At 35.9% G+C, this 27005-nt stretch overlaps 1 protein-coding gene across 45 annotated transcripts in view; it reads left to right on the forward strand.

Annotated features, from left to right (window-relative positions):
- Window positions 1-2366: 2366 nt before the first annotated feature.
- The window catches only part of ptprd (protein tyrosine phosphatase receptor type D), a 909395-nt gene continuing 884756 nt past the window's right edge, over window positions 2367-27005 (forward strand). For all 45 annotated transcript variants that reach the window (XM_031895469.1, XM_031895576.1, XM_031895588.1 and 42 more), the window contains exons 1-2: window positions 2367-2671; window positions 2856-2970. The gene's annotated coding sequence lies outside the window, so the exon portion shown is untranslated. The remainder of the gene's footprint in view (window positions 2672-2855; window positions 2971-27005) is intronic.

The following is a 27005-nucleotide window of genomic DNA, read 5'->3' on the forward strand; positions in this document are numbered from 1 at the left end:
TTATTTGCGGGAAGAAATTATTTGTTCTACGACTGATGCTTTAACAGGCAAAAAAGGCCTCATGCTCAATTTATATTGTACAATTTGTCTTTAATAGCAAATATGGCAATTGTTTGTTACTTATGTCAGCTTCTTCCTGGGTTGTTTCATTCCTCTGTTGTGGTCAGCAGGAAGGCCTGGACCGGCAATCTATGGATTCAATGCCAGTCTGTCTGCTAAAAGATTCCATAGACAGTAACTGTTTATTTTGCTGATAGTCAGGGGCAATTCTACCTTAAATGCCACCTGAGGCAGCTTCTGCTCTGCTGCCCCTCTGGGCTCCCCAGTGCTTACCTTTACAGTGCCAGAGGGAGCGCAATTGCAGGGGTACTGCCATCTGAGGCGAGTTAAGATACTGGTGGTGGCTGTTTGGGCCTCTCTGCACACCTGCCAGCAACCTAGTGTAATGGTCATATGTCCTATTTTCATACAATGTGTCCCACCCCAACCTGCTGTGACCATAATGTAGGGCTGGCACAAATGTGAGATTTAGAGAGAGAGAAGATCAAGAAAATACATTTGTGGACTATGTTCAAATGTGCCTAAAGGAATTCTGAATAATAGTATACCTGCAGGACTACTGTATATTGCAGATGATGTACCTTTTCTTGTATGTAAATTACTCAAGTTGCAGGGCCTCCTTGTTCTTGTGCCTATTAACAATTGACAATTATACATAACTACATATTTTTTTCTGAAATGTAAAATGACGCTTATACAAGTACTCCTTTATAAATACAATTTTAAATACATACAGTTGTGGTACAGTCTGCTGGAATGCGGTGTCTGCAGGATTAATGAGGATAATAAGCATATGTACTGTCAGGAACATTGAAGCTTATGTGCCAGTGTGTCCAATGGGAATAATAGAGTTAATATCCACATGTGGCTACAGGAATATCAAAATGTATAAAGTGCCATAAAACTACAAGAATACTGGGGACTTTGGACCATTAGAATTACTGGTGATTTTATGCTAGTGTGCTTTTTATAGTACTGGGAATCAGGTGCCAATGTGCTTGCAGAAAGACTGGTGATTTTGTGTTGAAGGGCTTGCATGTATTTTAGGCATTATTTGAATATGATCCTACTGGTATACACATGATTATGGGCAATGTGCCTTTTGGGATACTGGGAATTATGAGTACCTATTTCTGCAGAATTACTTGGAATTAAGTGCATGTGTGGCTACAGGATTGCTGGGGATGTTCATATGAACCTTCATCATGTGTCAGTTTGTCCACAGGAATATTTGGATTATATGCAAATGTGGTTGTTAGGATACTAGAGATTATAAGCATGTCGGCCTAAATGAATACCCGGTATTATGTGAATAATACCGGACAGGAACATTTGGGGTTTATGTGAAAATGTGCTTCAGGAATGCTAGGGATTATGTGCATGTCATCCTCTTGGAATACTTGATCATATACATATATGGATGCAGAAATCTTTTGTATTATATGCATATGTGCCTGCATGACTACTGGGGCTGTGCCAGCGTGCCTGCAAAAATGCTGGGGGGGGGGGGGGGGGGTGCTTGTATATGCATATTTGCACTTGGCAGGTTGCAATTTATAATATATAAATTTGGGTCCATTCCAAGCAATTTATCTTGTGTCCCTCCATTGCCAAAGACTGCGCTGGGTCAGAGTGGGCCCTTGGGTACTACAGAGAAGTATAAAAAAAAACCCAGTGAGCACAGGGCCCCTCCTTTCCTTTCACAAGCAGGGGGCTCAGGACGTTTTACACTGCCCCCCTCCCAACACACACACACAAAGGCCAGCCCTGTGTAACATTAACCGGAGTCAAAATGTAAAAGAGCCCTCTTGCCTTGGACCGTAGCCTGTGGAGTGACAAAGCATAATAGAAATATTAGGAAGTAACACGAATGACAGGATAATTACATGTGCATTTTACCCAAACTTCCCAGACTTGTTTGTTTCTTGCAGTGTGAGTATCTGCCTGCAACTGATCCCCGGGATGGTTCTCCACACGGGAAAAAAAACCTAAATCCGCAATAAACGAGTTAAAAGCATATATTCCTGATGCTATATCAGGTTTCCTCTGGGGGTATATCTCTATATCTGCACTTTCAAAACACAACAGGAAAAAAAAAAAAAATCCTATCATCCGTCTCCATATACTGTAAGTAATTAGATCTAGCCAGAGAATAAGAGGCAGAGCCCAAATGTATATGCCGATATGGAGTTTATTGACAGGAGAATTTCAGGACGTTGGACAGCTGCCACGCTCGCTCCCGCGCTGAGCTGCAAGCGATTCTGAGGGGAAACCAAATCCGACACAGCACAGTGCTGATGAATGTGTGAGATAGGGACGCTTCCTCCCTCTCTCCTCTCACATGAGCTGCAGGAGCAGCAGCAGCAGCGGCAGCGGCATGTGTTCTTCAGTGTGACAGCAACACTGGCTCCTTCCTCCCTCTTCCTTTCACTCCCTCTCTATCTCATCTGGGAGGATTCTCTCACTTTTTGTGACTATCCTTCCCAACTCATCCTCTTGCTGAGCCCCCCCTCCCTCCTCCTGCTCCTTCACTCGGTCTCCATCCCTCCTCCTCCTTCTCCTCCACTCTCTTTCACTCCCTGGCTTCCAGCATCAGCGGGGGAGAGTGCAGGTAGTGTACCTTAAAAGCACTTTCTTTTCTATTGTGGGGTCCTTGAGCGGTGGAAAGGACTCATAAAAAAAAAGCGACCTAACATTTTCCCTCCAGGATCGAGAGAACAATACATGAGGAGATTTACAAATAAAGCCTGTGTCCAGGAGGCTGATTCCCATGTGTTATGTTCTCTTTCTTACAGTTCATACTTTGCCTGGCTTTGTGTGGAATAAAACACGTTTTCCTCTATCTGTCTGGGAGGGGAGAGAAGAAAAAGACTCCTCTGGGTTTCCAAAGAGCACGGAACTGGCTGCACTGTAAGTAGGAAAGAGTTTCTACCTTGCTCCTCTCTAAATGTGCCTTGTGATTATCAGGAGTCGGTGCTGTCTATGAATCTGCTACTGAACATGCTTTGTAAATTCCACTAACTTGTGTTTTGTTGGTGCTGGTTGTTACCTTAGTGTTAGATCAATGCTCCTAAGTCACAACAGGACAGTCATTTAGTTTAGAACAATCTGTTTTTCTTTGTTCCAGGCAGTGCAAGTCATGGAAGTTTGACATTTATAGTGCAGGAAGTAGTGTAAATTACTACACATTCTAAGCGCTGGATCACAGCTTTTTCCATCTTCCGTCGTAAACTATAATAGACTACAAAATATTGCTATAAACTGATCAATAGTTCCTCTAGATGCACAGTTATTTGCTGAATGCCTTTCAGCGGTGCATAGGAAAAAACGACAGAGAAAGAATGAACTGTGTTTGGAGCTGAGAAATCAGGGACGTCTAGCCTGGGCCACTCCAGCTGTTTTTTTGAACTACAGTATCCAGCATTCTTCCAGCTGTCAGGTGATGTCAGGGAATGGTGGGAGTTGTAGTTCATCGGGAGCTGGAGGGCTGCAAGTTGTATGTGTCTGCAATAGTCACTGCCAGCTTTTACTTGTCAAATGTTACACAGTGTCATTATATTAACTTATTAAGCTTTGTCCCAGAGAGTCAAGGGGCATGTCCATTCTGCATTATAAAACATCAGCGTTTGGCAAGCACTTTGCCACATTGTATTCACGCTAATAAAAACCTTTAAATCGCTTGTCAGAGCTATTGGCGGTATAATGGCGATACAGCCATATGGTCAGAGCACCTGGGCTTAGGGGGTGGATAATTGAATGCCTAATATAGTATCATAACTGTTGGAATATTGCATTGCTGCTCCATCCATGTCTCATTATGTTTGCCTCTATCTGTAAGGCACAGAGCAAAACCAAGAGTTGCTGTCACTTAAGTTACATTACTTTTAATGTACCAGTCACGCTTTGTTAATTAGAACTGTACACATATATACTTACCTTTTTTTTAAGTGTTAACTCTAAATAATTATAATGTAAACAGCCAAGCTATTGATTTCAGTCTAATTAAATTAAATGGTGTGTTACTTTGTTTCCAGAGTGTTTAATCCATTATTTTGAAAGCAAATGGCCTTCTAAAGTTAATAAACATCGCAACGATTAGCTTCTATAGGAAAAAAGAAAAGTCATTAATAAATGCACATATCAACAGAATATATATATATATATATATATATATATATATATATAAAAGGTTGTTCATGGGGTATATGGTGGAAAATGTCATTTTTTCAAGATGTTCAATATTTCATATTTAAAGTTTTACATCTGACAAATGTCTTGTTCAGCTCCTCAGCTAGAAGTAACTAAATGTGACAGGACAGAGAGTGTTCCCTGTAAGTGCTTTAAAGCCCTTCATTAAATTTTTATCATTTTAAATTTAATTCTCCCATCAAAGGGCTGCAGACTAACATTTCTTGATTATTGACTATAGAGAAAGTTGGGTGAGATTTCAATTTCCAAACTGCAGTTTTATGTAAAAAAGACAAAGAAAGATTTATTGCTGGTGGTCATTATTAGAAAAAAAGTTGGGGTTTTTTTTGCCCTTTCTGTAAGACTCAGTGCCTGTTGCCATATAAGTTGATAGTATATTTTATATATATATATATTTTGGCATATGGTTTGACAGTTTCACTGAGGCCTATAAACAAAGCTACAGCTTAATTATATGCATTTTTGCTCGCTCCACTTTTAGCTGTGATACATATTGCATGTGAGTAATATTATTACAGAGCTATTATTAATGGTCATTACTAGTAAACATGCACCTCTGGCATCTTAATATTGTAAGAATATGACCTAGATCGCTGCCCCCTGCAGTAACTTTGTTAACTGTAGCCCAGTATTGGAGTTTTTGGAATATAGAAGAATGTTAATTTGGAATACAGCCATTTGGAGGGGGGGGATTAAAATAACATTTTCTCTTTTTTTTTAATCAGGGGAAGTTGCTTTATAAACTGGAGAGGAGAAAGTTGCTTGTATCAGCAGTTCTGTGTTTTATTATGCAATTGTTCTTGTTATTCAGATCAGATAATGGCCCGATGAAATACATAAGCAGTCTTTGGGGAATGAATGATTAATTCCTCTAACGTGGTGCTTACTATAGGAATTCTTACTAATAAGGTATACCTGTATTTGCTTACAGTTGCAGTTGAGGGGAAGGCAAATATGCTGGTCTATTCTTTTATACTTACCGTGCAGAAATCTGCTATAAAAACAACATATGTTGATGACAAAAGCATATTACTGTTGGATTTTTTCCCTTATAATGTTTGTTAAAACTACGGATTTTAATTACGGTATCCAGTTGATACACTGTGACTGCATTTGCTTGCTACCAGAAATTGCTGCCCTGTACAAGCTTAGCAAGAACATTAGTAAACAGTGTTCTCATATCCTGTTTACAGGGAAAGTTTATGCTGTTTCATTCATGAAGATGGTTAAATGGTTATGTTCCCAACGCAAATGCTAACCTTTTTTTTTATGGTTGTTGTTGCCATTTTGCTATTCATTTTGCCTTGAATGCTAATATAAATTTATTTCATCTCACGACTTCCTAAATTTATCCTTTACCCTAGTTTTTTCCATTCAGTTTATGGATACACATTATGCACAATAGAAATACAGTAAGTTATTGATGAATTCATAGTAGTGATTTTAAAAACATTTATGGATAGGTAGCCTATTCCCATGTCAATGCCAGCAGTTGCTGAATCAGTTAATTACCTCCATTGGCATTTCTTTGTCCTAAAACGCCAAACACCTATTTATCAATAGTGGCAACCATTGTTAATACATCCCCTTACCAAGTTGATTTAACAGTCTGTATAGCAACTGTGTCATCAATCCTGCATATGTTTTCATAGACCACATGCAGCTGATAGAAATTTCTCAATTTAGCCAAAAAAAAAAATAAAAATCAGTGTGGGCAAGAACAGTATGTAAGAAACTGTCAGTGTTTTATAACTAGAACTTTAAAAGTTAATGCGTGCAAGTACTGTAATGTATAAGTTCTAGTATAGACTAGGCTTATATGTACCCATATTGTCTATTAAAAAGTATAATCGCACACAGTCACAGATGTACTGTAACACACACACATGTGCAAACACAAAAAATACAAGTAAGCAAACAAACCCCCAAAACTCCACCCCCATACAATATAATATTTTGTTTGCTAATCTTCCTCTGTTTACATGTAAGGGAAAATAAGAAATGTTTAACCCTTTCCCTACTGGAAGATCCTGATCTAATACCCAGCATAGATCCAATATTAATCTGCAAAGTTAAATACAAAATGTTGGCACAGTGTTTGCATTCATGACGGGCCCATGGTTTCTATGGCAGGTAGCATGCAAAGGGTTAAATCACCCTTCCACTTTTTTGGGGATAAATATAACATAAGTCTAAGGTTTGGTTAGATAAATCGCTCCCTTTAAGGATTGTTTAGATAATTATTCAACCTGCAATTACTCTAATCAATGATATACACAATATTTTCCATGTATATTGATCAATTGGCATATTCCAATAAGGAGATTAACACACCTGCAGGCATCATATATACACTTTTTTTTCAAATGGCAAAACACTTGACATCATTAAATGCACTAAATTTATTTGACTAATGGACCAATATATTGTAAGCATGGTATTGACAGTAATTCTGGCTACATTTGTCCTGTATATTTTATTTCCTTTTACAATTAAAATGTATTTCAGAAAATTTTTAACTTTAGACGTAGTATAACAGTGCCAGACTATCCATTAAGTACTATGCAAACACCTGTGATGGAGACCACTATAATGGTATGTATTGTAAGTTATGGGAAAAGATACTTTGCACTTTTGAGAAATCAGTATTATTTAAAAAAAACAACAAATTCATATCTGCCTGGGGTTAGAGTGTTAGTCTTATAAGTGGGGATGATAGTTTGTAGCAATGTAAACAATGTAAACCCAGTTGTATTATAATGAAAACATCTAAAATCAGTGCTTGCCAAAATTCATTCAGGAGGATGATTATTTGATGGATTATATTAAAATAATGTTGTTGGAGAAGGAATTCACGGCTGGACTAGACTAGCCTAGAGACAATGCAGATTTTATAGAGGGACTGCGTCCAGCTAATGGCCTTCATACAACGAACTGGTTTACAGTTTACACAGGCCAAGGGAAAGCAACCTTAACACTACTAATAACAACTTAGATGATTAAAACTTAGAAATAAGAGGCCAGAGAAGTGCAATAGAGTTGAAAAATATAAAGGCTTCAATTTGCCAGTCCTATAAACAGTTTCCGATTGTTCAATAGGAATTTCGATTAGCAAACACTGCTTTCACAGGAATTTGTTTCATACTCTAGATCAGGGGTATGTTCTCAGTCCACCATATATTTTCCAGTAGTTACAGAAATGAAAAGATGCAGCACATTTTCTTTATGTATCCATTAAATGCACGTATTAAAGTAAGAAGCAATGTGTTAACACATTTTAATCTTTGTACAATATATATCTAGCATTTCTTTGCTAGACAAATGAGTACTCTACTGATTTGCTTTCCTGAGACAATAAATACGCTCATTCTTCAGTCAGTTAACTTCATCTTTATCTTCATGCAGTAGAACACTAACATATTGTTTTGCCACATACCGGAACTCATTAGGCATTTCTGTAGACTACACTTGGAAAGAGCTCACACAGAGTGAATACTCCAGCATCAGTGATATTATATTATTTTAAGAGCTGATAAAAGATTAGAATTTGTGAAGAGAAGGTCCCACTTTTCCTTATGTATAGGCCTGTGTAAGCACTGCGAGAACTAAATGAGGCTAGAAATGTATTTTCTGAGAAGTTCAAAACAGTTAAACAGTAAATGCTTGCTATACCGTGAAATCTGGGTTATAGAAGGTGTAACTAAGAATCTAGGGAACAGAATTATGAAAACCTGAGGAACCACCTTGGTTTTTTCACTTGACCTCACAAGTGAATAATCTTATACACTGTTTCCTGTGTTTTTTCTTTTTGCTCTGATTTTTTTTTGCTTTAATTCTTCTGATGCAAAGACAAACAAGAAAATTCTTCTTGCATTTAGCAAGTTTACCATAAATGGAATTGTGGACAATTTCTACGGATATGTAATTGGATTGATGTTATATGGCCCATAGATGGTAAGTTGCTGTGTAGTAGTAGAGGTTGAAAAATTTCTTATTCCCATCAAGTTCAACCTTTTACGCAAATACATCTATCATGTAGAAAATTCAGAGGAAGATAAAGCTATCTAAAGCTATGTTTAGTTTGTCTTTAAAAACTGAAATAAACGTAATAAACTGGCGTTTATTCTTGCTGATTTTTTTGTTTTGGGGCGAATTTTTGCGTCAGTTTTGCAAAAAAACACACCAATGGCAAAATGCAGAATTTCGCATACCCTTTTGTCAACAGTTATTCTTCTTAATTTCCATAATGTTCCTTTTGAGTACCAGAATACAAAAACTACACTGCATATTTTAGACGGGTCCTTATTGGTTCTTTGTAAAGGGATTGTATTACCACACTAAAGGAAATATATCCCCCTTTTGATACAAGCTAAACCTTAATAGCCATTAATGCTGCAGACTGGCACTCCTGGCAACAGCAAGTTTATTATTGACATATACCTATAGATATTTTCTATACATAATCTTAGTCCTTTTTGGATTACAAGTAACCCGCATATTTTTAAATCCCAAGTGCATAACCTGACATTTATCAGCACTGAATCTTATCGGTCCAGATTGCAGTTTGAAAGCCATGATGACACAACTAGGATTGATTCATTCGTTCTGCATAATTTTGTGTCATCATCAATAGCCACCTATAGGTCATTACTGAAGAGATGAAATAAAATGGCTACAGTGCAGAGCCCTGTGGTGCATCAATTACAACCCTATTCCAATTAGAGAATAAAATATGAACAACCAATATTTGTGCACAGTTTTTTGGCCACTTTTGTATTATTTTAAAAATAAATGATCTTTGGCACTGTGATGCTATGGCTAAAGCTGTGGCAAAATCTCTAAGAAAGTAGATAACATCTACTGTAAAATCACTGTCCAAGTTTCTCCATACTGCTGACAGGTAGACATGCTTTATTTAGACAAAAGGTTGAACTCAATGGACATGTCTTTTTTTAGCCTAATTTACTAAGTTACATCATGGATTTTTTTATACGGCAAACATATTTTTTGACAAAATAAAAAATAGTGGCCTAGTAAAACTGAACTAAGCTCTGTTAGTTTTCATGTGTATTCCATGAGGCCCTGAAGTCTTGTTCACTTTTGACTTTGCTTAAGTACCATATTCTGTGTTACTAAACTTTTGCTTGGCTAAGCCTCTTGTAGCACAGTAGGAATCCTGTAGTACCAACATATTTTTACCGAAATATAATACTGAAATATTTTTCCCATAATCTAACAGACATATGCATTTTTGTGGCTAGGGTGCTGCAAGTGAGGCAAAAAGTTCCTTGTTTTCTATTTTTATCTCTTTATTGCTACTTTAAAAACGTAATATTTACAAGTCCAAAATTATGTTTCCCCTCTTGCTTAGATGCTTTCTAAAGTTCTATTTTAATCATTGATGGGCATGATGATACAGTATCTGATGTGGCTTGATTAATTTGGAATCTGGCCCTGCTGTAGTTTGGCAGAGGTTTGGCCTGGCAGGACTGACTAATATATTGCATGCACACTGACTTGTGTGCAGTCTACAATGCCAACAATATAGGACTTTGTACCCACTAAGTAATGGCAGTTGATGGGTGATTAGTGTCACCTTCATTTACCATTTTTCAGACAGTAAGGTATGATGTTGTTGATTATTGTATAGAAATGCAGTCCTTTGCTATTTTCAGTTTATACATATGTGCATGAAATGCATGATAACATTTATAAAACCAACAAAAAAGCTATAGGGCTCATTTAATAAGACAAGTTCATGCAGACTACCATGTATGTTACCCACAATGCAGCATTTCCCCCAGAATTCCAGCATTACTCTGAGCACTTTTAAACATCCTAGAAGTAACACTTCCTAAAGGCAGGTGTTAATTCCAGAGCTTTCTTGTTTACCATGTACTTTATACCTTGCAGCTTATCTAGAAAAAAAAGACGCAAATGTAATTTTAGTGAATAGACACAAGTTTAACTTTGCACTTGCGTTTGTAAATTAACCTGCTTTTTTATTACAGAGAAGCTGTGCAACTACATTATTTAAAGCAAAGTTTTGTGCAGCAAATACTTGCACACCACAAAGTATTTGCTGCATATACACTAGAAAAATTATAAAAAGGGTTATGAAAGTTATATTCAGTCTTGGAATGTCCATTAACCACAAATTAAAAAACACAAGTGTTGTGTTATTTAGTACAACATTTATTGCAGAGTTCATATATATATTATTTATTTAAGTGTTCAAAGACAGACCACACGAGACAATAGAAGATATTTATTTATTTATTTCACCCCGATACAGTGACCAATACATTAAAATTTAAATAGCCTATAGAGTGTACACTGTTTGCCTACTGTATGCACTAAATTGTCTTTTAAGAATAGCCTGTTAGATCTTATTGGGAACTCAGTGATAAAAAAGAAACATTGCTGAGTTTTCAGTAGTAAGAGAGAGGTTTTTTTAGAGCTTTTAGAAATATAAAAAGGGCACACTAAATAGATTTTTGCTTGTCCAATACATTTGTACCAACTATCTCTGTAGAAATTATGACCTTGGCAATATTTTTCTGTGCATGTGCTGTCTGTTGCATTTCCTGGAACATTTCTGCTGTATGTCAGTCTGGAACTAAGAGATTTATACAATGAATATAGATACTTTAGAAAACGGCACAACTTCATTTATATGGGGAGGTGATTTGCTCACTAACCTTCATACTTGCTGACCAGATATTCTGCTGTGCAGTGATGAGCCCTAACAAGGGTGAAACTAGTCTGCAGATGGGCCTGACTCAGCATTTGTCTTCACTCTGCTTTGAATCTTTTTATATTTACATCTTCTAATATTGGTTTCATAAAAAAGGAAAAGCAATGTGACAATAGCAGCAAATCAGTCATTTAGCTTACATGTACATATGAAAGCATTAATAAACTGCAGGATAGCAAAAGGTTAAAAAATGTTATGTTACAAATGTCACAAGGGAGAAGTGGATAAATGAAACTGGCATACTGCAACAAACATGACTTGCTATTGCCATCTCTTCTCTTGAGCATAGCTTGTTTTGGGCTTTATTATATAATATGTGGGCACATTGCATACCTCCCTTTTTATTTTAATTAAATTGTTTGCTTGTTATTCCACTATAAGATGAGCTGACCCTGTTCCCATTCATTACAAAGATACTTTAGTAATAGTGTATGTGGTATGGACACATATAACAATGGGGAAAAGTGCTGAGTCCTAGTAATAAAATTAAGAGTGAAGGCCCAAATAAATCTACACATCTAAGAAAAAGAATTTCAGACAGACACTAAATAATGGGATATAAATCTGCATTTGGAGTGCTGCCAAGTTGCATATTCATTCTCTAAGCACATTCGCCCTCAACATTTTGTACCAATGTACTTCTAATTGTATGAACCTTTTTTTTTTTTATATAGAATGCATAATATAGTTTGTGGATTTTATATTCTATTCTTTTATGAAAGAATGTGATAGAGCTGTATATCCTATAAAGGGCATCTTAGCTTTCACTTATCAATGTTAATTGCTGTTTGGTATCCATCCCTGACATATCCCTGACTCAACTGCAAACACTGATTGTTTTCTCCTGCTTTGTTATACGTATTTGTATTAAATGAAAGTAACAGTTAGTTTTGATGTTATTAATAATAATCCTTTCTTTCATTAAATCGCTAATAGCAAATGTATGAAATCGTGATTGTGTGCCTGCAAACATAACTGTGCATGTGTGAGTCTCTGTATGCATGTGTGTATATGCCAGTATCATGTGAAAAATATATTGAGCCAAATCATGGTTAAAAATGATCTATAAATATATCCACTACAGATTGTAAGTGAGACAGCTGGGGAAGCTGAAGCATTTTCATTTTTGCACATGTAGAATCTGTAACATGCTTGGCTCTGGATAATAATTCTAGTAGCTGCACAAAGCATTTGATCTGTCTTCTACTTCAGACAGTTTGGGTAGGAATAAGTTCTGTTCTGAGACTTAATCCTGAGGCTGTCAGTGGTAAACTGCCAACTAATTGACACATCACAGAGTAGGAATCTTGTCAAAGCAAGGATCTTTCAAAAGATGTTGGGGGTGGGGGAAATTTTTTTTGCAGTGCAGTTGTATTACATTCAAATTAATGTCAAAAGATACTCCCCATTTCCAGCACAGTCAGCTGTCTAACAAAAGATCTACACAGTATGCCTTTGGTGTAACCCTATCACTAGGGTGAAAGGAACAGGTATTTTGCAACAGATTTAAAAATATATATTCTTTTGAAAAAGGTTATCACTAGTGATTTCTATTATTGTTGCACAATTGTATATTACACTATAAAATTACAGCTGTGTTTATGGGCGTATCAAGTCATCCACCCACTGACAACTCTGTAATAATTTGCTGCCATGACCATTTATAACCATAAAACATATTTTGCATAAAGTGCAGGTGGAGACAAAGGTAGTTAAACATTTGTTTATATGCTTGGTTGTGATCCAGACCTTGGTTAGGCCTCCACTGGCACGTAACAAAGCTATAGAGATATGAAAACATGACAATAACAGTTGACTTAGATAGTTCTAGAAATTTACCCTTAATTCTTACCCTAGCATGCCCCAGAACCAGAGTTAGGGAACCTAACTCTCTGTCAACCCTATTCATGTTAATGTATGAAACCTGCATAGTAGGTTAGTAATGATGACTCCCAGGGTTCACAGCAAAATGCTTAGAAGCTACTCAAACCAGTTGAAAGTAGACATGTACCAAACCCACCTGTTTGTATTCTGCCGAATTCTCCTTAATGGATTTGGCCAAATACGAGCTGTTTGCCCTATCAGAAATTTGCTGGTGCACAGGCAAAAATAGCCAATGGTCATGGCAAACCTTTTACTCTATATAGGGCCAGGCTCTTGGATTCCAAATCCAGAATTGCATCCCTTGCTGAAAAATAAAATATTAAAACAATATATCTTATTAAAAAAATACTGGGAATTTCTAACTTTGTAACATCGGTTTCATGGGCTTTACAATGTACATTTTGATATGATCATTTTTTTTTTTACTATTTACAATATTGGTTTTTATTTATGATCAAAAGGTATATTTTATTCCTAAGCATTCTTTTTAATTAATGTTTCTGTAAATTTACTGTACAGTATTAAATGCTATACTGGGCAGTTGTCATTTTCTTTTGTAATGTCTCTTAACAAATGACAGTATATCAGATGAGTTTCAGGAATGGAAAGGATTGAAACATAAAAGGTATCTTTTTGTAGGGTAGCTATATAGGTATGAAGAGTGTCCAAGTACTGATTTGACCTGCCTTCAGTGCAGTCAAGATATCTTTGTCATTTCAGATACAATGGAAATAATTTACTTCTGAATCTGGGAGATTTCTAAAAGTTTAAAAGATAAATCCTCTGGTTCTTCCATGGGTCAGTAAGCATGATGATGAAACCTTGTGACATTACATTACATTGTTAGTGAATGAAAAGATACTTTTTTTTAAAAAATGACACCCAGTTTTGTAATTAAATTAAACATCTAGAAAAGAGATTTAGGGAAGAGTTTGGTGAACACAATGCTTCCAGAAATGCAATAAATGTGTGGTTTGATTTTATATCTCAGACAAAAAGAAGTTAAAATTTAAAGATTATTATTCTTATTTAGTTATTATGTCACAGATAGAGTATGCGGTTTCGTAAAACCCATGCCTGTAGTATCATGGGATTGAAAGTGCCTGTTAAACAGGGATATTGGTCTCAAACCATTGTTTGCAATGGGGTTATGTCTCTTTGGAAGCTGCATAACATTCACATGTTAATATGCAAACCACATTAGTACATTGTCATCTTTTGTATTAACTGAGATTCCACAAACCTAGGAGGGAAAGAAATTAAAATCATAATTCACACCATTAGCTGCACTTTCTACTGGATGGTTAGGATAAAATTCATGTGTACTCTATATTCTTTGATGATTGTTTTAGTATTTAACTGGCTTTAAGTATATAACTTCTTGTTTTAATGATAGTCTTATCCTGTACAAATAAAGGCCTATTTCATCTTTTGAGACCCCAACGATGATATGGTTGCCTTTTGGAACATTTCTTGACTTAAAAGGATAGGCATATTTAAATTACAATGTATAAGCTTTTCTAGTCATATTTTCTAGTTATATTGTTGCAATATTCCTGCTTATTATAGATTAATCCAAAGCACAATTCTTCATTCTATTTAAAGTAATGATAATGAAAAGCCAACCCCATACCTTACACTGATATATCTTTTTATATATTGGAAACTTGGCTCTGCAATTTAATCCGTATTTACTGTATGTGGTTATAACTGTGGATCAGGTGGTATATAAATGTCAGGATATGAAAAAAGATTGTAACTGGATATTTCAACTCAAATTTCTCGGTTGTGGATTGTAAGTAAAGAAGAATAACAACATTTGAAAAAAAAAATTCAGATTCTGTGAATTTCATTGTTGAAACATTCCACAAAAAAATGTTAGCAAAACACTTCCTAAAATCATATTTCTGGGGCTCATGGCTTGACACATGCTCCAGCATAATATTTAAAATTCTTATATATATATATATACTCTACTACTAAACACTGCCACTCGAGCATGGGATATAGGTTGCACTCCATTGTAGTATAGTGAAAGCAAGGATAGTACAGGAAGGGTGTTTTTTTACCATGTTTTTGTTGACTGTTTACCATGGGTTAATAAAATAGAAATAAATGTTTTTTAATAAACCTTATTAACAGGGTCTTAGCGATCCTTATCTCCCTTTGGACAAATAAAGCCCCCCCTCCTTCCCTAAACTACAACTTTAAACAAGTCATTATCAGAGGGCTTTTCAGTGCAATGGTAATTACTTTTATTAGCTCTTCCTATTGTCTGTAGAACTAGGAAGTGTCAAAAAGTACTAAAGTGATATTGGCTTCATTTTCAAATAAAGAGTATTTTAAGCACATACCCCATTAATTGAACTCATGTTGCAATAGTGATATACTGCGTCCTTAAAGTTTTTTAGTATTGGTGTGCCTGTCCTATAATCTACTGCTGCTTAGGGCAACAGGAATAGTTGCACGGGCATCAAGCTTTTATTGCTCCCATCCCTTTATTTATAACTATTACAAACTTTTGTAGTCTAGTAGAGTTTTACAACATTACAATAAACTAAGTGATGGGGGGGGGGGTTATTAACAATTAAATTGAGTTTCGTAACTATAATTTTAACACATATACTAACATTTTTTTTAGTAACATAATTTTAACAAGTCATTACAAAGATTTACACATTTCCTATACTGGCTTTTCATGATATATTATCAACCAGCAGTCTGGTTCTTTTGTGTCCTTTGGTCAGAAGTCTTGCAAGTCTGTATAAAATTCCATCTGGGAATTGATTTGTAAAGATGACAAAATAAAAATAAAACAATACAAGTCTATGCAATGACTATGCAATGTCTTTACATTATTTACATCTTTTATGAGTTTTGGCAATTGCTAAATATTAGAAAGATTCATAAATCTAATACAGATTTTGTTTTTCCCCAATAGAAACAATCTAACTCTTTCTTTGTAAATCTGCTTGTAGTCCATTCATATAAATTTCCTAAATTTTTATGTATGTATTATTTGCACAAAGGCTTGAAAAAAAGTGCATTTGTAATGTATTTCCCATATTATTCTTTTGTACCTTTTCAATTGTCTTTGTAACAGAGATAGAAGAGCATCAAGGAGAAGAGTATTGTGGAGATTAAAGAGCTGATTAGTGGAAAACAGCTGTCATTGTTGGCACGTGTTTGATGTTACATGGTTGTGCAGAAGGATTTTTCTACCCTTCTTGATTATAATGTGTTTTAGGCAATTCCATGGATTTTAGGACCTTAGTTTATCAGGAGAAAATACTTTGTTTTGTTGTAATTAACTGCCATTTCTAGCTTTATGACTCTATACATTTCCTACTTTTTAACCTATTACTAAACTGCTACGTATCAAACACATGCATACACATGTTATACTAATATTTGTTTACCAAACAATTTCACGTGGTTTTATATATTTGTTCTTATTTGATTACTCTAGAGGTATCCTCATTTCTGTCTAACAGATGTCTAAAGTGAATTGGCATCCCATTCAATTTGTTGTTTTTACATCTGATATAAAGAATACATATAAATATAATGATATAAAAATTATTATTAAACATGACATACCTTCCTTGAGTTGACAATTCATACATAAATATATTGAAAGAATACAAGTTTTGATATCTACTGGAATCTATAAAACCCAGCTTTGCATTGACTTACTGGTCCCTCAATAAATAAAAATATCAATCCTTTTATTATTGCATTAGGTTTCAGATTTGAAGTTTCCTTCTCCATTGTTAACTGTTTCCCTATTGCTTCACACATTATCCTGTACATACTACAATTCTTTGCTGTGCATAATAACTAATACTTGCAGCTAGAGGTGACACACATTTCATTCTGAAAACCTGTTTTCTGCTATATATATAATTTACTGCATAATAAATTACAATTACATTGATGTCTTTAAGATGATGCGACATGATGACAGTGTTTATGTTTAAACTATGCTCCAGTTTTATTTTGTATGTTTACAGTAGCATTAATATGTGGGTGGGGGGTCTGTCTATTTATTTATACTGTATGTGTCAGAGAAATCCAAGGTGAACTGACAGATATTCACCTTTTGTGGTCATGAATCACAGCAAAGTATGCCCCGTTTATATAAATGTAAAGAAGGAGCAAGGTAGTAGAACTTATTGGGTAAGCAATTCAATGGCCCAGTGATGTTCCTTTGAATAAGGAATGTGTAAGAAAAAAGTTGTTGTCCATAATAAGTGGTAGGACTAATTAATTGTACAGGCTCACTTGCGGAAAGAAAACAGTATTTTAAAGATATTTAGGTTTCTTCTATTACTGCTGTGTATAATAGTTCTTCTACAAAAATTGTTACACATACCACATGGTGTAAGTGATTGCTCTAATTGGTGTACCTTGGCTTTTTCTGGTATTTATGGTCAAACAGAGATAAAAGGACTGACAGACAGATAGGCAAAAGAAAATTTAATACAGTATAAGAGAATGAACCACTATGTTCTGTGTTTAACATTTTTATAAAGAATAGCTCTGTATGTTATCATTAGTGTCTGTTTAGAAATGCAGACTTTACAGTTAAATTATAATGAGTACAAGACATTTCCTAGCAATAACTATGTTCCGGCAAAAAAGTGGTATAATTAAGAATAACAAACAGTGCACAAGCTGATTTTAATATATTAAAATAGCCTTTCAGGCTGAGTAAGATTAAATTTAAGCAAAACGCATAAGTGGTTCATAATAGTTTGCCTGGGGAGATGTTCACTTCAGGATTGCCAGTCTTCTAGCCTTGAGGGGAATTCCACATTACAAAATAGCCATTTCCAACTTATTTACATGTGAATTTTTTTTTTGGTCAGTGAATTACTTGGCTTTTTAAGATCCATATACAATATATATGAATCTGTATGGCATAGCATGACCTTTTAAGTGTATGAGAGCAGGGAAACAACCACAGGGAATACATCAAAAATAAGTAATGAGGAAAACCCAGATTATCTGAATAGAATGCTGTGCATAATTAAGTACTTTAGAGAGCTCCTCATGCAAAATATATTATACTGCAGGGATAGACAAATAAAGATCTCATATGCAATCAAGGGTACTTTTAAGTGATTAATTAAAAAGATATACAAAATGTAAAAGTTCATTATTTAATGATTTTATCTGGATACAGATTCTGCCAATTTAGAAATTATGAGCCATTTCAAAATATATTACAATATGAAAATGCAACTTTAGTATTTATCTCACAGCAGAAATACTGTATACTGAGGATGAGCATAACACAATAGTTTTCTATAGTCTTATAATTAGGTCTTGAATTAATTAGAATTTCATTGCAATATCATTATTAATTATCTTAGATTGTCTTTTGTATGGCTGTATAGATTATCTGCCTCATTTTAATTATTTATGCTGCTGTATAGGAACTATTGCAACTACTTAAATTGCTCAGATAATCTTCCTGTTAAGAGTAAATATATGGTCTAGCAATCATATCAACCAATCAGGTGTTATTTTTCAAACAGGTGACCAGAAAACTACCTGCTTATTGGCTGGGATACTGATATTTGGTGCAAATTTTGAAGTCTTTATAGCTATATATTTATTTATATGAATCTATGATTTTTAAGATAGGTGATAGTAAGCCATGGTTGCAGTAAGCCCTGCAATTCTGTCTGTATAAATGTGTAAATGATTTATCAAATCAATAATATGTACAATTTGTAGTTGGTGCCAACTTTAGTTTGTCTTAATAGATTATTCAGTATAAATGTACTAAGCACCTTACTTATTACATGATATGGTATTAGAAGGTGCTGTTTGTATGACGAATGCTTTAAGAAGAGCAAGCTATACTGTTTGTCACTGTATACACACAGAGCAGCAGGAGAAACTAAAGCTGTTAAAGTAGCACTAAAGCTTAGCTAAAGAAGTAGGCTAGAAATTTTATAAATTATGTTTTAGTTTTCTGCACCAGCCCATGACAACCACAGCCCTTTAGCAGGGAAGCTCTGTGCCTCCAAAGATGCCCCAGTGCTCCCCATCTTCTAATCTGCTGATTCACCGCTGCTTTCATTTACTGAGTTTAGGGGCTGACATACACAATATACTGTATATATAGAATATAAATGGCACAATATAAGTCTAGTAAGTAAATAATACAGATTATTACTTCATGGCAGATCTGAAACCAGTGCAACTAGCAACAGAAATAAATAATCAGCCCTGGTGCATTAGCGTATATAACAGACAATCCTTATTTTCTGCTTGATAATTTGCTACAATCCTTAAGTGTAGCTTCTCAAGAGATGCTCAGAGCACATAGAGCATGTGAGTGACACTGACACTTCAATATTCCAGTATGGTTACCCTCTTTGACAAATTTTAAAGCTTGGATCATAATCATCAATAATAAAAAAATAAAAAAAAAAAAAAACATTTCTAGTCATATACATTTTAAGGGTTTAGTTCTCCTATAAATGCACATTCTCCAGATGCAATCACATGTCTTTACGAACAAGAGGACAGGGCCAGACTAGGGGTAAGCAGAAGTGGAACCTGCTAAGGGCACAATGATGGGGGTACCTCTCCTGCCTACCCTTAGTCCGCGCTCACTTGTCATTGCCCCCATGATGGCATTGCTCATGTGTGCACCCACACATGCAAGGGGTGGGTTTGAGGGTGCAGGGGCAAGATAGCTGACTGGGTAGTCTAGGGTTCCCGGGTGGCTTGGCCCACCCCTGCATATGGAAACCATTCAAACAAATGTTTGGCTACACAGCCAAATTAAGGTGGTTCTCTACCAATGGAGAATACAACTCATGTGCCATGGTCCTAAGACTACATCAAATTTGCTCCATGTCTGCTATCTATATTGTTGTGGTATCTTACCACAGTATATTACCCATAATCTATAAACAAAAAAAAAAAATCTTGAATTTGGAATAAGTACATTGTTTCTAAACTGTGCAATTCCCCCTATTTCTTCAAGGGTTACCTGTTTTGGCCCCCTCTACCTAGTCTCCCATCACTTACCACATTCTCCTGATTTTTTTTAAATCAGGTTCTGGGGCGCACATGTGCAGTAAGCATTCCGTGATGTCATAGGGAAGTATATGTGCATGAGCGGGTAGCTTTCAGCTGCTTTAGGAGAGTATTTGTGAATGCTTGTGACATCACCTGGTTAGCAAAGGAAATTTTCAGCCGCAGGGTCCCCAAATTTCCAGTCTACCAGGGTTGACAGCTCTGTTGTTTTTATAAGAATGTGATGTTTAGTTTCAGTATGTTTAATATATTTGTATATTTAACTTAAATATGCCTGTAGCATCTGACATATGCTGTTTCTAAGCCATTAAGAGGGTTTTGCGTCATGCCTGTCTTTTTAATAGTGTATTTATGTTATTTATTTAACAAAACCCTTTGTAGGTGCGTAAGAACTACATTTGACATTACCAAGCCAATTATAATTTAAAACTAAGTGTTAATTGCTCCATTTTTTTTTTTACCTTTTGTGCGTTTTTCTATTTTTTCACCTCCCCAAGGCCTCTTACTCTCCTGCTGAGAAACTTCAATGCATTTTTATTTTTAAATGAGAGCTCTAAACTTTAAAAACTGCCAGACTGGGCAGTTTTATGCTGTTGCTGGGTCCACTTGGGACCAGACTGGAACTGTTATACTACTTGTAACTATCATCATTCTTTTTGTTGACTGTTGCAATTGGAACATTTCTGTGGAAAGCTGTGTGATTAAATCATGCCCACAGCAAAATAGTCTGAGTCTGGAGATTTTGAATCGCTTATTATATTAGGAAAGCAGATCAATAGAAAGAGAAACAGAGATAGATAGATAGATGATAGATACATAAATAGATAGATACATAGTCTTAAAGGGCCAGTCTGAAATGTAAAATGCTTACTGTAATATAGTAGAAAAATATAATATAATACAAAATATAAAATATCAAATATCACCATATATATAGTATAATACAATCAAATTATTTGAAAGAACATTTGATATTAAACCTCAAAAAATGTATATACATGCACACACATACTTTTGTGGTTTCAGCAGATCAAAATATGCATCTATGTTTGCCTATTTAAAATTTTATAAATGGGTTGAAAAGTCATACAACCATTTTTTTTTACCACAAACTCAGAATTGATCCATTCTGTTCTACCATGCCATGAATTATGAATCAGTCCTTGCAAATTTGCAATTTATTTCAAGAAATGTCACATAGAATCAATTATCATTACTTCTATGATGCATACTTGACTTTATGACTTAAATGTTTCACATGTTGCAAATAAGCACACAGACATACTGTATATACAATATTTGAAGCATAAACAGTGTCGGACTGGGATGCCAGGGGCCCACCAGAAAATCTTAGACCATGGGCCCACTCTCCAAACTATTCTTCATCCACTTCTTACTCAGTCTCTATATTTTCCTAGTGTTTTTTATCTTTACATACTATAATCTATTCTTCTATATATTTAGTTGCTTTGTTCCCATGGGTCCCATGCTCGGGACCCATGGTTTTCTGGATAGAGGATTTCAATACCTTAGTTCTACTAAAAAAATAAACCAAATATGATTGTTTGCCTCCAATAATGATTCATTATATCTTAGTTGGGATCAAGTATAAGCTAATGTTTTATTATTACAGAGAAAAGGGAAATCATTTTTTAAAATTGTAAGTACTAGTGATGTGCAGGCGGCCGGCTTTGCTTTGGGCCAACCTTGGCGCATTATTTGCTGGTCACAGGCAGGTTAGGGTTCAACTCTTCTTACTGCTCTCCGTGCCTGCAAGCTTACTCTGCCGGCTTGCACTTCCAGCTTCCAGATTTATAAGCGAGTGCCTCCTCCGCCCTGATGCTTTTGTAATGTCATCAGCGGGGAGGGGCAGACATGAGTCTATAAATAGAGAGGAGAATCCAGGTCAGGTTAGGAGGGGGGGTTAGGATCAGGTGCAGGTCAAGTTTTTCTTGACCCGCCATCACTAGTAAGTACCGTATTTGCTTGAAATATGAAGTCTTTGGCAGATGGCCTTTCTGTAATTCGAAACTTTTTAAATAATGGGCTTTGGGATAATGGATACCTGTATATATATACATATATATAGAGAGAGATGCAATGGGAAAAGATCATTATTTGGTGTATTTCCACCAGGGTTAAAGGTGGGATACAAATAGCACCCTCCATTCCATACTCCACTTAGTATGTTCAGTTGGCCAGATGTAGGGATCTGCCTGATTAGGCTGCAGGTGAGCAGCAAATAAAAGGGCTGTGGGATTGGGGGGGTTGAGCAGGAGGTTGATACTTGACTGAGTGAAGGTCACTCTCAGAGCAGGGCACAGGGCAGGAAGGTTGCCTGCCTGTGTCATGAATTCCCAGAGGAGCTGGGGTGCCTCCTGCCACTGCAGAGTGTGGAAATAACCCTGGAATGTGAGAGCCCTGAAGGAGGGACAAATCATATCCCTGAACTGTTTATGAACTGTCTTATGTTGATGTTGGGAAGAATTGGCCCTGTCTCTTATGCTCCAGATCCTCTGCATGCCTGCCTACCATTGCTAATTCCCCCAAAAATTACGTGTACAGGCAGTCAGCATGTCACAATATACAATATAGAGAGAGAGAGAGAGAGAGAGAGAGAGAGAAAGAGAGGAAACAAGCCAAGAAATTCAGCACAATTTAGAAATATGTTTTCAGTAAAAAAGCATATGTTCGTGGATGACTTTTCAGGATACCCTTCCCTTTATTAACATCTTTTGAAGACAAAACACCTGAATGACATAATCAATAAGCTAGAACACAGAATCAAGTTTTCAGTGGCAATTCATCTATACAGTGTATCGGTTTTAAAGGTATATGACTACCCCAATCCTGTTAATCACTTGCACCATGCACAGTACAATTTTGTTATATAAATAATTATAGATTATAGTCTATGTTCAGTTCCTTTGGCCATATAGTTTGCAATTTGTTAATCCAACAAACTTTTCTCTTCTTTAGTATTAATATACAATCTCCACTCCAATTAGGTTTTGAAACCTGTTCTAATACAAAAAAAAAAATCTCAGTGAAAAGATGCCCTCTGTTCACTACAATGTTTGGGTAGTGGTAAATGGAACTTTTGCCTTTAAGCAAAGATCTATGTTGGGGAAACTTGTCATTCACTTTCTGGACAGTATCCCTAACATACAGTATAAAAGTCTCCAAGGACTTTTTATTCATTTCTATAGGATTTTTAGCAATATATGAACTCTAACTTTAACCCATTGACAAATACACATAGGGCCAGATTTATTATTGCTCGAGTCTCCAGGCTAGAGCTAGTGGTTATGGATACTGCAAGTGAGTTTTTGAACTTACCTGCATTTTCTATAATCCTTGGTTCTGGCTTGCTCCTGACTGGATTTTAAAAGAAACAAACAAGGATTTTTTCCACAAGTGAATTTTGGATGCCCCTTAAGGCATAATTATACATCGTTTACATTAGGGGGCAGATTTATGAAGAAAAAGTTGGGAAAAACTTGTCTCTAACAATTTTGTTTTTCCAGTTTATGAAAACATTTAAGATTTTTGGTATCATTTAAAAAAAATGGAATGATTTAACTGGTGTGTTTCTTCTGTTGCATTTTTTCCTCAATCTCAAAATCTGACAAATTACCCACTGTGGGTCCAGCACCTAAACAGAACAAAGTGCTAGATGCAACCTCCCTGTGTGCATTCTGTTGGACATTAACCTTCCCTTTGGTGGCAGGGATCCCGTAACTCTTTTACATTCTCATAAATTAATCTTCTCTTTTTACCTGCTCTGTCCTATGTTTAACTTGTTTTTCAAACTGTCCTTTCATATCTTTTCTGAAAGTGCAGGGTATGTTAAATTATCTATTAAATTTAAAGTCTTCTATGCCAGTTTCTTAGTGATGTTGACCACAGAGTGCAGTTTAAGACATGGCATAAACAATTATTTTATTCTGAAATGTGTTTGCTGTCCATGCATCTGATCTTTTTTGCTATTAGATTAATAACTCCAGCAACCTGTTATTAATAAAACTATTTTCCATACTGATTTTCTTGCTAAAACCTAATCTTCTATTTCCCTTACTTAACTGCCACGGGGTATGAATCCTTTTGTAACCAACAGATGCCAAGCTTCGATTAGATGATGCCGCAGAGTTAGCATCTTTTGCAATTTTGGACACCATACTGTACTTTGAAGACCATCTACCGTATTACCTTATAAAATTGTTAAAAAAAAAAAGCACTAAAATTTTATTCTATTCCACTGATAACGTAATCCGTATAAGACTATAATTTATTTGTATTAGTTTTTTGCTTGCTGTATTTTTATGCTGGTTACAAACATTTCTCCCTAGTTTTATTCCCCAATGTTCAATATAATATGTTATGTTCAGCAGTAGCAAATATAGTCTAAAATGTCACATGCATCTCTTTGCAGCTTACTTTCTCATAGAAGCTTAATATTTTTCTTTGGCATGATTGGTCTTTCATAAAATAAATCTAATGACCTGTATTCATGTACTGTATTGTACATGCTCATTAACTCTGCTGATTGAGCATGTTGCCTTTGGGTAATCTTTGACTCTTTTTTTAACTTATCTAGCCATATCAACACCACAGTGAAAATAAATCATATTTATCTTTGTAATATTGCCAGGATTGTACCCTTTTCTCTCTCAGTCAACCAATAAACATTGCAACATACCCTCATTTTATTCTTCCTGACATGTTGGATCCAATCTATTGGATGCCTAACGTCTCTGTTAGCAGAACAATTAGCATTGTTTTTAAGAGGATTCTTTTTATTAAGGATATGGAAGTGAATTTTACAAGTAGGTATTCATTATTACAGAATAATACAACACTATTTATCTTAGTATTAACTTATATATGGGTATTTTCTTTAAGTGTCTTCTGTGTTATGGTTGGTTTGTATTGTTTGCTTTGTAAAATGTGATGAATTATTGTATATGAATTATTACTTTACTAATAACAGCCACCCAGACTCCTACCTCTCTCCACTTCACTTCATTGTAAACTCAGTTGCCAGAATATTTCTGTTCTTGCCTTAAAAAATCAACTTCTCCTCTATTGTCATGGGCAATGTTCCATTAAAGCACACGTGGCCTAAATTAAAATAGTCTGTTTTTAATGTTAAAACCCTTTCTTCTGCTGCACATCAACTATTTTTTCATTTGCGTCTCTGTTTCTCTGTCACTTAATTTTCTGTTCATATAATAACCAGCATCTTATCATATCACTGTTGCCTCTCCAAATGTAATCCTTTATACAAACTCTCAGGGGCACATTTACTAACCCACGAATCCGAATTGGAAAAATTCCGATTGGAAAACGAAAATTTTGCGACTTTTTCGTATTTTTTGCGATTTTTTTGTCGCCTTTACGACTTTTCGTAAATTGTCGCAACTTTTTCGGAACCATTACGACTTGCGCGAAAAAACGCGACTTTTTCGTAGCCATTACGATGCGCTCGTATCTTGTCGCGACTTTTTCGTATTGAGTGCTTGTAAGCGGCAGACTTAGCATGATTTTGGAAGCCTCCCATAGGACTCAATGGCACCCTGCAGCTCCAACCTGGCCCAAGAAAAGTCACCATACTATAACTTGAATGAATCTGAATTTTTCGTACTCGGCGTGAAAGCTGCAAAAAAGTCGCGACTTTTCGCGCAAGTCGTAACACTATGAAAAAGTCTCAACATTTTGCGAACCATTCAGAATGGCTACGAAAAAGTCGCGACAATTTTCACAACTTTTTCGGAACCATTACGACTTGCGCAAAAAAACTCTACTTTTTCGTAGCCATTACGATGCGCTCGTATCTTGTCGCGACTTTTTCGTATTGAGTGCTTGTAAGCGGCGGGCGAAACTTTCAGACTTAGCATGATTTTGGAAGCCTCCCATAGGACTCAATGGCACCCTGCAGCTCCAACCTGGCCCAAGAAAAGTCACCATACTGAAACTTGAATGAATCTGAATTTTTCGTACTCGGCGTGAAAGCTGCAAAAAAGTCGCGACTTTTCGCGCAAGTCGTAACACTATGAAAAAGTCTCAACATTTTGCGAACCATTCAGAATGGCTACGAAAAAGTCGCGACAATTTTCACAACTTTTTCGGAACCATTACGACTTGCGCAAAAAAACTCGACTTTTTCGTAGCCATTACGATGCGCTCATATCTTGTTGCGACTTTTTCGTATTGAGTGCTTGTAAGCGGCGGGCGAAACTTTCAGACTTAGCATGATTTTGGAAGCCTCCCATAGGACTCAATGGCACCCTGCAGCTCCAACCTGGCCCAAGAAAAGTCACCATACTGAAACTTGAATGAATCTGAATTTTTCGTACTCGGCGTGAAAGCTGCAAAAAAGTCGCGACTTTTCGCGCAAGTCGTAACGCTATGAAAAAGTCGCGACATTTTGCGAACCATTCAGAATGACTACGAAAAAGTCGCGACAATTTTCCGAAAAATCGCAAAATACCGATCATTACGAAAAAAAACGCATTCGGACGCCGTCGGAACGTTCGTGGGTAAGTAAATGTGCCCCTCAGCCTCATTCTGTCTTAGTACTTATAAGCCAATTCTCCAACCATAGTGAGCAGCTATATTTACTATTTTTCATTTGTGTATATACATTACCCACCTACTTAGTGCATAAGATATATTGTTGTTATCACCACTGGCATATATATATATATATATATGTGTGTGTATGCTAGCTGAGAAAAGCCAATGCACTGCTTTCCATACCTTGTATATGTGTGTACCAACAGGCAAAGAATCAGCTTGACAGTAGTGATGAGCGAATCTGTTCTGTTTCGAATCGCTGAAAAATTTGCGAATCTTTCAAAAGATCCGCGAAATGGCGAAAATGTCGTGCGGCAAAAAAAATTGTTGCCCGCGACTATTCTTTTTTCGCCCATGGCTATTATTTTGTCGCCCGCGGCAATTTTTGGACATGCAGCGAATTTTTCCATGGGAAATGTTTTCATCCGTTTCACGAAACAATCCGCCAATGGCCAGC

The sequence above is a fragment of the Xenopus tropicalis genome, chromosome 1 (assembly GCF_000004195.4).
Source record: "Xenopus tropicalis strain Nigerian chromosome 1, UCB_Xtro_10.0, whole genome shotgun sequence".
Taxonomy (NCBI): domain Eukaryota; kingdom Metazoa; phylum Chordata; class Amphibia; order Anura; family Pipidae; genus Xenopus; species Xenopus tropicalis.